Below are 11,569 nucleotides of genomic sequence, written 5' to 3'. Positions count from 1 at the left end.
TATATGTCCCCAAGTGAGCAACACTTAGAATGTAGGCAGCACATGTAATAAAGGAAACTCTTCTTTCTGAAAAGCAAAAGTGGGAAGAAAATGGTTTTGATGGGGACTACTGATGTCTTTCAGATTGGTCAGGTCAGATCTTGTATCAAATTCTGGCAGTGGCCCCCTTCCATTGCCTTTGGTGCCATTCCTTTATCAGGAGTCTCCAGTAGACTCCAGATGTGGTTGTCTTTTTATTTATTTATTTATTTATTTGACAGAGATCACAAGTAGGCAGAGAGGCAGGCAGAGAGAGAGGGGGAAGCAGGCTCCCTGCGGAGCAGACAGCCTGATGTGGGGCTCGATCCCAGAACCCTGGGATCATGACCCGGGCCGAAGGCAGAGGCCTTAACCCACTGAGCCACCCAGGCGCCCCCAGATGTGGTTGTCTTAAAGAAGTTTTCTTACCAGCTGCTGGGGTAGGCAGGTTGATGTGGTTGGTCATCAAGTTTATCGTACTTAATTGAGGACCGACTCTACTGACATCCTCAGTTTTATAAGGTGAAGTCATGTGCCCCTTCCTTAGAGAGGAACAATATTAAGGAAATGATAAGAAACCTTTTAGCTTTTTTCCACTGTAGCTACTAAGTTAGTAACAAGTGTAACATCATGTCCGAATTGGAAGCCCTAAGGAAGAAAAACCTCAGCCTCTAGATTGTATAGCGGGTAACTAATGAGCTAAGAGGGAATGAAAATGAGGGACTTGGGAAATGTAGACTTGGGAAGACAGGCTGATAAGTGCTGCTCACGCTTCCAGCCCAGGCTGACGGGTTCAGTGAGGAGAAGGACCTACTTTCCCCTCCAACCCTCCCGTCCTCCAACCCTCCTTCCCTCTAAGTGCTACAGTTCACAAAGTGTCTGGCTGTTGCTGATGTGGAGATCCAGGTAGAAATGTCACTTGGCTTTCTGCTGGAGAAAACAAAAATAACCAGAGAGTGGGCTATTAAACCCTGCCAGTTCTGCTCTTTCAATTTATAGCTCTTAAATGCACAGTCTCCTTTTTGGACTCAAAGCCCCTGCTTTTACCACTGCTTTACTGGTGTATTAAAAGAGCTTCTTCAAAAAAAATTTTTTTTTTCAAGATTTTACTTATTTATTTGACAGAGATCACAAGGAGGCAGAGAGGCAGGCAGAGAGAGGAAGCAGGCTCCCCGCTGAGCAGAGAGCCCCATGCGATGCGGTGCTGGATCCCAGGACCCGGGAGATCATGACCTGACCCCAAGGCAGAGGCTTAACCCACTGAGCCACCCAAGCTCTTAAAAGATCTTCTTAATTCTACTTCTTTCTGATATCCAATTTAACCCTCTTACCCTCTGAGTTATTCAGGGGCTATCTATTTAGTGTAGAACAAAGCTAGACTCTCAAATGGGACATGTGCGTGTCTTCGCGATTTGATCCCAGCCTGCCTCTCCCTGCTTCCCTCCTGGGTATGTGACCAGACCTTTCAATTTCAGTTCCAGCTTGAAGTCCTCCATCCAGGCAGCCATCCCTCACCCCCTGGCGTGGTCCTGGGTGTGGTGGATTCTGTATACAACCTGTATGTCACATTGCTTTAATTATAGTTTCCTAATTGCTTGCTTGCTTTTCTCTCTCCACACAGCGTTTCAAGTTCCTTGGGATAAGCATTATTCATTTGGTCTCCCAACTGTTTTATTCCTTTGGCCGTCACATCTGTGAGTCACTTACCCTTCGTGTCTCCGCTGGCACATCCCGCATCCCTCTGGCACACACCAGTTCTTTCTCCTTCCCTTGCATTCCTTTTCAGTTCAATGCCATTCACTCCATTTACCAGCAGTGTGGTAGTTTCTGGAAATACGCACATGAGAAAGCTATGGTTGCTGTTTTGTGGGTCCCCCAGTCTACTGGGGAGACTGCTGGAGACAGCGCTTCTTCTGTGCAGTGTATAGAGGCTGCGGATGACTTGGGAGTGGCCTCCGGGGCTGCCTTTGCTCCAGGTCTTCATAAGCAACAACCCTGCCTGGTTCTTTCATTCTCAGGATTCCGTGGAAGCTTTTGTTTGGGTGGGAGGCAAAGGGATTCCACTGCGAAGCAACACTGTTTGGATACCATTTTAAAGTAAGAAAGACTGTGTTAAGCACTATACAGAGGGTCAAAACAAAAGAGACAGACACCCTGTCTTCTGGTTTGGCAAGAGTCCGTTTCTTTGGTGAGCCCCAGCCATCGTGTTGACGCTTTGGGGTTTGCTCTTCCACCTGTTTCACACCACCGAGTCCTGGTCCCCACCTGCCGCGCTGAGTGAATGCTCCCCCTTTTCACCAGTATATCATTCAGAGGCCTTTCAACTTTGGGGGAGGGAACATGTGAGCTACCTCAAAGCAGTACATTACCCCCCCAAATTGTGCTGCCTTCCCTCTTCTGGTGTTAGTGGCTCCCTTTTTTTTTGTGCCAGTAGAGTGTTCTGTGTTGACCTCAGTGAGAGCTCTGACCACAGGGACCACCCTGACCATGGGGTGATGCCCTTGCCTGGTTTACATTCGTCAGCTCCCCTACCCCCACAAGGGAATGTGAGCCTCCTGAGGGCATGGCCTGCCTGTGTCCTTGGCGCCTTGCGGTGCGCAGGGCAGAGAAAAGATGCTTATTCAGATTTGAGGAAGGAAGGGAAGAAATACGAGGGGCGGGGCTGCAAGCAGGAGACCTACAGGAAAATCTCAACCACAAAGTGCCACCTGTTTCCCAGCACAGTGCCTGGACCTGAAGAGCTGAGTGGTGAGGGGAATGGAGAAGCGTGTCCTGAGGGGAGAGGAGAGCATAGGCCAAGGCATTCAGAAAGTCAACTTCCAAGTCTTCTGGATGACTTTTGAGGGGACACACTGCTCACCTCTTGGAACCCAGTCCCTCTCTATTACTAGGCTTGAACGGAGAAGGGGCATCTTGGCTCTGCAAGAATTTCTTGTGTTAAGTGGGGACTTGAGTCCAGAGAAGAGATGTCCCAATATTTCTGATTCTAGGAAGTTGTCACTTGACTCAAAAGGGTCTTTGGGGTGATACTTTAGGAAAGGGTTGAATGCGGCCTTGGGGAGACTAGCGTTTCTGGAGTACAAGCTCAAGGCTCTAGGATATTTTCACTTATGAGTTTCTTTACTGACCCTTCATCCCCAACTCCCCCAACCCCATACACCCTGCCGGGAAGCCGAGTTACAGCATGTGATGGTGTCTTCAAGGCAGTCACATTGCTAACTTGTTAAAAGTCAGGATTCATGTTTGAATCTACAGTCTTCTGCTGAGAAGGACACAACCCCTTAACATTTACAGCCACCATTTCATGCCACAGGAGAAGAAAATAGTTTTTGTCTAATTCTGATTGATTTAGAATGACGTTCCAGATATTAAAGTGCCGCGTTAATCTAGTGATCTCTACTTATTAATGTGGTGCTTTATTTATTCTGCCTTGGGCGCCTTGATGGTAACTTATGATTCTTTACCCAGTGAAATCACTGTTTTCTCCCCCAACCCAGGCAAATTTTCTGCAAAACTCTAGATGTGAGAGGAATGCAAAAATGCATACCTATCATTCGGAAAATGTCTTCATTAACACAGAAACAATGGTTTGTTACCCACCAATGTGTTAATGTATGTTAAACCCATCTATTGACATGCAAATTCTAGTTTGCCCGCCCGGGTTTTACCTGCCCCACTCACCACTAAGACCTTTGAGGAAGCCCTCTTTGAAAGAAAAAGTTTCTAGTTTTTATGCCCTGCAGTTTCCCTAATGGACAGAACTTCAACAAGCAGTGGATCCGCAGGATGACTAGAGAGATGAGACTTCTGCTTGATCCGGGACAAATCTTTCACCCTTGTTTTCCTAACATATTACGCAACTGAATTTTATTTTTATTTATTTATTTATTCTCTAATTTTTTAAAAAAAGATTTTATTTATTTATTTGCCAGACAGAGACCACAAGCAGGCAGAGAGACAGGCAGAGAGAGAGGGGGAGGCAGGCTCCCTGCTGAGCAGAGAGCCCGATGTGCGCTGGATCCCAGGATCCTGGGATCATAACCTGAGCCGAAGGCAGAGGCTTAACCCACTGAGCCACCCAGTCGTCCCTCAACTGAATTTTATTAACTATGTTTGTCCTGTGAGCATCCTGAGAGGTACAAGGAGAATCACACAGGATGCATTTTAGAAATCTAAATAAGCCTGCCTTCACAGTTAATCCACACGCACAAAAGAACCAAAAAATAATAATACAGTTTTATTATTTCATTCATACTTATTTCATTTATTGTCGAAACTGGGCAAGACACCAGCTCAGACCGATGTGCATTTGAGCACACGGTTGTTTGTCAGATGGGCCATTGAGTCGACTCAGTGCTGTGGCTGTGGGGCAGGAGAAACAGGGAAACTTCTTTTCAGAAATGCTGTCACTTTAGCAGAAATTGACTTGTCTGGACAAGACAGTTTGTTTGCTTTTATTGTCCTCAAACTACTCTCTGACTCTTCAACTTGTCTTAAATGTTTGATTAAACACCGGGAGAATTGTCAATATCACTCAACTTCTAAGTCATTAAACATCCTAATCCTTCACATTCCTCGCTGCTGAGGCCATTTTCTTTCAGATTTCCCTCCAGCCGTTTTCGGGTTTGTGTCAGCTGCCAGGAGGGAGGGTGAGAGCCTTTGCTTCTGCGCTGGCAGTCTGGTGATCACCCTGTGTGAGCGAGATGTCTGTTGAGCACTCACTGATGACTGAATAGCAAATAAGCCGTGGTTGCCGCGTTCAGAAGCAGAAGCAAAGCCACGGATGTAGCTACTGCACAAAACGCCAGTTCACCCCCGAATACGCATGCAGTGGAAAAACTTGTATCATCGTAGTCGAGATCCCAGTTGTTGAAACTGGAGAAATTAATGTATTCTCTTGAGCCCAAACACCTGTTCATCCTGTATCCCCTACCACGAATAATCAGTTCTCATGATTATGATAGGCCTGTTGAGAAAATTGCCCATCTTCTTATTATAATTTTTATGCATACTCAAAATGAATATTTAAATGACAAATGTGATTTGTCAAGAGCTATGTCCAGTTGTTAGGTTTGCACAATGGTATGTGAGTAGGGCATACGCAGTAGTGGGATTTAACATAAAAAGAAAATGCTTGGGATTTCTCAGTCTCCTCCTAATGAAATACCAAGAGAGCCAGATCCACCCCTCCCCCCTCTTTTTAAACACTCCTGGTCACAAATATATGCTCGGAAAGAAGATAATTATCATAAGGCATCTATATGATTACAGATTACTCGATTGTAAATCCTTCCTTGGCAAAATGACTTGATTGATTTTGGAATTTAAACCTCTTTGTGACACGGCGCTTAGAAGTGACCATTTCAGCGAAGGCAAAAGGGAACTTGGGCACACTCGGAAGAGTGCTGCGTAAATAAAGGGAATCACACTGAATTGCCAAAGATTATTTTAATGGCTCAAACCCCTTCCTGTTCCAATAATTACAGGAACATCTTTAAGCTTTTCTCTGAAGAACTTGTGAATTGAAATAGAAAATGTTTTAATGAATTTATTATTTAAAAATTTGTATTAGAATTTTCAGGATGAATGATTTCTGTGTTCCCCTCGTCTGTTCATTAAGGATAAGCAGAGTTTAATGCATTTTCCTTCGATACTATGCATATTATTTATACAATTATGTATAGCGTTGTGTCACTTAGAAATATACCTCCTCAAGATGACTCATTTTAGGCAAAATATGCATAAATCAGTTTTCTAAAAGGCTACATTTCAGGGTAATATTTTTTTCCTTTATGAACTGCAAATAAAAAAAAGAAAGAAAAGAAAAGGTCTAGCCGTAATTTCTGCTTCTAAGTTTAGCTAAGTGGTGACAAATATCAGAGTGTTTTACACCTCAGAGGCCAGTGATGCATCGGTTTCCTGATTCTGAAAGCCCCGTTAGTGGTCGCAATGGAAATGAAGATTTCTCTCAAGCACCTGCCTAGAATGGAAGTCCTTCCGACAGACTGTGCATAACCTCTCATTAAATCAGCATGCAGAGGACTAACCAGCAGATGCTGCTGACATGAACCCAGATGTAATCTCTTTAACCTTGTCCTGTAAGGCGCGCATAAGTCGTGACCGGGGAATTCAAAGTAAATTAGGTTTTACATGAAAGTCTATGATCTAAATTCAATTTGATTAAAGCGATGCCCGATTTGTGTGTGTAATGAAATATTCCATTGCAGCTATTAGCAATGGGTTTTTTTTATTTGAACACCTAAGTTTATTTTTTCACATCCATAATTATCCTTTTTTTATGTTAAGATGGCCAGTTTTCCATCATTGCCTTGCTCCCACATTCTTAAAATGAAGAGACTTTTAAAGGAAGATGTAAGCAAAATAACTATTTATCCAAATAATCCACTGAGAGGGCAAGCATATTACCCAATTTAGGAATAAATGAGAAAAGGATCACTTAACAAGTCTAAATATAGTTCTTCCCTGTGTTGGTAATATTTTCTTTATATTTCCTATCAGGGTATTAGAACTCCTTTATTACACATAAGCCTCACCCTGCAACTATTTTGTTAATCATTCTCGACAACACAATTTCCCATGGAAATTCAATCAGCCATAATAAAAATCATCAGTCATTACCAGATTTCCTCCTCTGTTGTTTTTACATTTCTTGTTCGTTTTCTAAACTTTCTGTTTTTCACTACGTAATTCCACCTTCTGAGGATAACCTACAGAGAATTTAAAACATCTTGGCTGCACAATATTTTTTGAGCTGGCAGCTGAATTGCAGGAAATTTTACAGTTCATTTCTTAAAGCTGTGTTTTTTTTTTCTTTAATGTCTGCACGCTATTGCCATAAGCCTCAGGGGTTTGAATGAGCTAATGCCTAGAAGACCCCAACTCTCACCCGGAGATATGTGCTTGACCTCAGTGTGGTCCTGAGAAGCAGGGTGCAGATGTAGGGAAGAAGAAGGGAGAAGGGAGAAGATGCTGTCAGGAAATTTCAGGAACACACTCAGGAGGGAGAGGGAGAAACTGAGGGAAGGCTAGGAGTGCGTCCAGTGTGGGGGCCCCAGTGCACTTCTGGGTAAGTGTGCACTGCCCTCTAAGAATTGCCCCTGATACTGATTTGTGGAAAAAGTCCGTTCTGCTGTTGATACTGAGAACATAAGTTTGCTCTTTGCTATCCTAATCTAAAGTGTCCTCCTCAGGCAGTGGTTGAAGAGCCCTGGAAAATTAGAATGCAGACTGGATTGGGAATACAGAGGTGAGAATTCCAATACTGTCTCTTACAAAAGATGGCTAGTTGTGCGGCCTTGAGTCAGTCACTTTCATTAGATGGATATTTATGCTACTTCACAGATATGTCTGCTCATCCTTTTTAAAATTTGTTAATTGAATTAAAAAAAAATTATCAAGGTATAGTTTACATTCAGTAAGGTGCCTAGATCTTAAGTGTAGGGACGGATTGATTTCTATATATTTACTTTTCTTTAAAGTTTTTATTTTGTTTTTTAAACATTTTTAAAAAGATTTTATTTATTTGTCAGAGAGAGAGCGAGAGGGAGAGAGCACAAGCAAGGGGAGCAGCAGGCAGAGGGAGAAGAAGACTCCCCGCTGAGCAGGGAGCCCAGGCCAAAGCCGAACTTGATCCTAGGACCCTGGGATCATGACCTGAGCTGAAGGCAGGCGCTTAACCCACTGAGCCACCCAGTTGTCCTTAAAGATTTTATTTTTAAGTAATCTCTGTACCCAACGTGGGGCTCAGACTCACAACCCTGAGATCATGAGTCACAGGCTCTACAGACTGAGCCAGCCAGGTGTCCTGAGAAGGATTGATTTTTTTAAAAAGATTTATTTATTTATTTATTTGACAGAGAGTGAGAGTGAGAGAGAGCGCACAAGTAGGCAGAGCGGCAGGCAGAGAGGCAGGCAGAGGGAGAAGGAGAAGCAGGCTCCCCACTGAGCTAGGAGCCAGATGTGGGGCTCTATCCCAGGACCCCGGGACCATGACCCAAGCCAAAGGCAGATGCTTAACCCACTGAGCCACCTAGGAGCTCTGAGAAGGATTGATTTTTAAATATTTATGCAACCATGCAGCCACCCCCCAGACCAGTATGTGGGACGTCCCCAGTATCCAGCAAACTACCCTGTGTTCCCAGCCACTCTTTAGGAGTGCCCTCACTAATTGAAATTTGAGCTGGGCCTTAACATGGAAAAGCCTTTTTTTTTTAAAGATTTTATTTATTTATTTGACAGACAGAGATCACAGGCAGAGAGAGAGGAGGAAGCAGCCTCCCTGCTGAGCAGAGAGCCTGATGCGGCGGGATCCCAGGATCCTGGGATCATGACCTGAGCTGAAGGCAGAGGCTTAACCCACTGAGCCACCCAGGTGCCCCAACATGGAAAAGTCTTGATCTCATTTAGCTGAATTTGTTAGGAATACCATTCACTCAGTAAGTGGTTAATATAAGTATACATTTATATGTATTATTCATTATATTTATTATAATGTGAAATATATAAAATAGATTTTATATAAATATGAAAGTGTGTGTGTGTGTGTGTGTGTGTGTATACTTTTTATCCCTTTGGGTCTTACTGTCATTTTTCTATAGTCTCCTTGCTTCGGTAAGTGGAGTTCCTAAGTTGCCTATTGCTCCCTGATTCTTAGACTAGTTTGACTGTGAAATCAAAGCCCAGAGGGCTGTCCTGAGGCACCTGTCAGCCCAGCAGTCCCATCAGGGCCAAGATTCTCCAATGCTCACCTCATCATTCTAGGTTTCAATCTGGTATCTGCGAAAAAGGCAAAAGGAACTATTTTCATACGTGACACTGGGCATAGTGTTAAACCAGTTAACAATGGAATAACAATGTATAATACTGATTTCATGCTTTAGGGTTTTCTAAAGCATTTATTTCTACATTACCTTCTCGAATCGTCACAGCCATTCTGCAAGGCCAGTGCTATTCCCTTCTTTGCAGAGGAGGCCAGGACAGCTCAGAGAGTGGAATGACTTGCTTGGGATCATACAGCACGAAGTGGAGGTATTTGAATTCTAAAGCCAGCAGAAAACCCTCTAGAATCTTGGCCCTGTGTTCCAAAATGCCATCCTTTCTCTCCTTATATCCCCCCCCCCCCGCAGGAAAATGGCCTATAGGAGTTCCTGTTTCTCTGCTTTTCCTTTTCGATCTCCCATGGCATAGTAGTTTTTCAGTTGTTGGACCAGTGAGAAACGGCAGCGGTAGCATGTTGTCGAGTGATTCCACAGGGACGTTATCCCTGAGCTGCCGCGAAAGGAAATAATTAGTATGAACGGGAAGCCGTGTCCGAGTGAGGCAGTAAGTCTGGCCTCCTACTCAGGGGAGTAACTGGGGCTTTGTGGACTGGTCCCTAGATATGGCAGTGCCCAGCAAAGGAGGGCGCCCACTAGGACTGCTGTCTGCTCTGAGTCCGCTCCGCTTCTGTGAGTGAGGTGGGACCGGGAGGGTAGAGTGTCTTGAACTGCCCCATCCAGTAAGGTAGCTACTAGTCACAAGCGGCTATTTCAAGTTCAATTTTGATTACTTCAGATTAAATAAAATTGAAATCTCTGCTCATCAGTTGCATTAGCCACATTTCAAGTGTTCCACAGCCACGGGGTTACCTATTGATCAGAGCAGGTACAGAATGTTTCCGTCATTGCAGAAAGTTCTGTTGGACAGCAGTGGGCTAGACCAGTGACGGCCTCCATCCTATGTGTTCAGAATTCTCACTCGCAGACTTAGGAGAGGTGTATCCCACCCAGACTGTCTGCAGGCCTCTGCGGGGTCGCACCCTTTACCCCCACTCCCTCCTTTACGTCCATAACTTTACATCCAGGCAGCCAGGGCCTCAGGGAAGAACCTTTTTCCAACTTTGGGTCTTTTCTTTGAAGGTGGAGGCATATCTTGTGTTTCAGAAGAGGCAACAATCTCTTGTCCTTGTTGCTAGAATGGAAGGGAATCCAGTCTTCGCAGGTCTTGAAAATGAGCTGAGAATATAAGGGTTCCCAATTGAATTTTATTTCTCTTAGCCTACCTTTCCCCACTTTCATTGAACAAGATAACTTCTTAGGAAATTACATACTTAGCCGATATGAGACTAACTTCCCCTCTCCCAGTTAGGTCTTGCATATATGCGGCTTTTGGGGAGAAGGTCATTGGGACCTTTTGAATCTTGGTCATAGGGTCATGCAAATCTTTTGAATTTCGAAAAAGAAGGTCAGGTGCATCTTTGAATCACCTTAGATTTTAGGGGGCAGTTTATGTTTGTTTGCAATGCCAATAGGGATTTTCATATTTAGAATGGCTTATTAGTACTACGAATTTAAACCCTTTTATTAACGGCAGGACATCTTAAAACAATCACTCGTCATTGTTAAAGTAAAGAACAGCTCATTATTTTTCATATCTTAAAGATTGAACCCTTCACCATGATTAATAAAGGATAGTTGTTATCTGCTTTGGTCACAAAAATTCATGTACAAAAGAAACACTTTGGCAAATTAAAAGTAAAATGGTAGCATGAACACTTGTATCTGTGCTGCTAATTAAAAGACTTAACTTATTAGGGTTTGAGGGGGGAGGAAAAAAGAAACAAACAAGTATAATTTGCCAGATTAATTTTATGGTCTGTTCTATTTAATCAAACTATACCTTTCAGTGAAAATGACAAATCTGAGTTGTCAGAAGGTGGTAGATAAGGAAGATAAAGGTCATATATTTTAATGTCACAGAAGGTCTTATTAAAGGAACCTTAATTACATTAGGTACCCATGAAACATTAATTAAATACTGTCTGAAATAATTAGGTCCAAGTTACTGATGGTTTAATTAAACTCAGTTTCTTATTTTATAAGAAAACTAAAGGTCCAGTATCTCTGTCGGCAGCATAATTGATAGCATGTCAAAAAGGCAAATAATAACCTTGACCAACCACAGAAAGAGGGTGGTATGGCCCACAGGGCCTTGTGTGCATTGACTCTATGCTCCACAGTGGCCCATTCTGCTTCTCAGCTTTAGGGATGCAGATGCGGTACAAAGCGAGTCCCTCATCAGGGGCTTGAAAAGTTTGTGTCACATGTGCAGAAAGGTGAGATGCCTTCTATGTGCATCTTTTCCTTTTTAGAAATACATCCTGCTTTTTTTTCAATTAGCAATAATCGCGCCTCGGATAAACCTCATAGGCTATGATACTGCCACTGCGCAAAGCTTATCCTGCTTTTTTTAAAAAAAGATTTTATTTATTTATTTGATAGAGACAGAGAGATCACAAGCAGGCAGAGAGGCAGGTGGGGAAGCAGGCTCCCTGCTGAGCAGAGAGCCCGATACGGGGCTCGATCCCAGGACCCTGAGATCATGACCTGAGCCGAAGGCAGAGGCTTAACCCCCTGAGCCACCCAGGCACCCCTACATCCTGCTTTTTGTTGCCTCTGCACATTGTATCTCAAAAACGCTAGACAGCCCTCTAACCCCTTGCATTCCGCACAGAGGGTATCGTGACCCTGAAAAACTGCCCTCAACCCCACTT

General features: G+C 43.6%; 1 pseudogene; it reads right to left on the bottom strand.

Moving 5' to 3' along the window:
• Positions 1-11,087: 11,087 nt before the first annotated feature.
• LOC116857418 lies at positions 11,088-11,252 on the bottom strand (annotated as a pseudogene).
• Positions 11,253-11,569: the final 317 nt, after the last annotated feature.

This window comes from Lontra canadensis, unplaced genomic scaffold (genome assembly GCF_010015895.1).
Source record: "Lontra canadensis isolate GAN:19392208 unplaced genomic scaffold, GSC_riverotter_1.0 scaffold123, whole genome shotgun sequence".
NCBI classification, from domain to species: domain Eukaryota; kingdom Metazoa; phylum Chordata; class Mammalia; order Carnivora; family Mustelidae; genus Lontra; species Lontra canadensis.
This window is presented reverse-complemented; position numbering and strand designations above follow the sequence as displayed.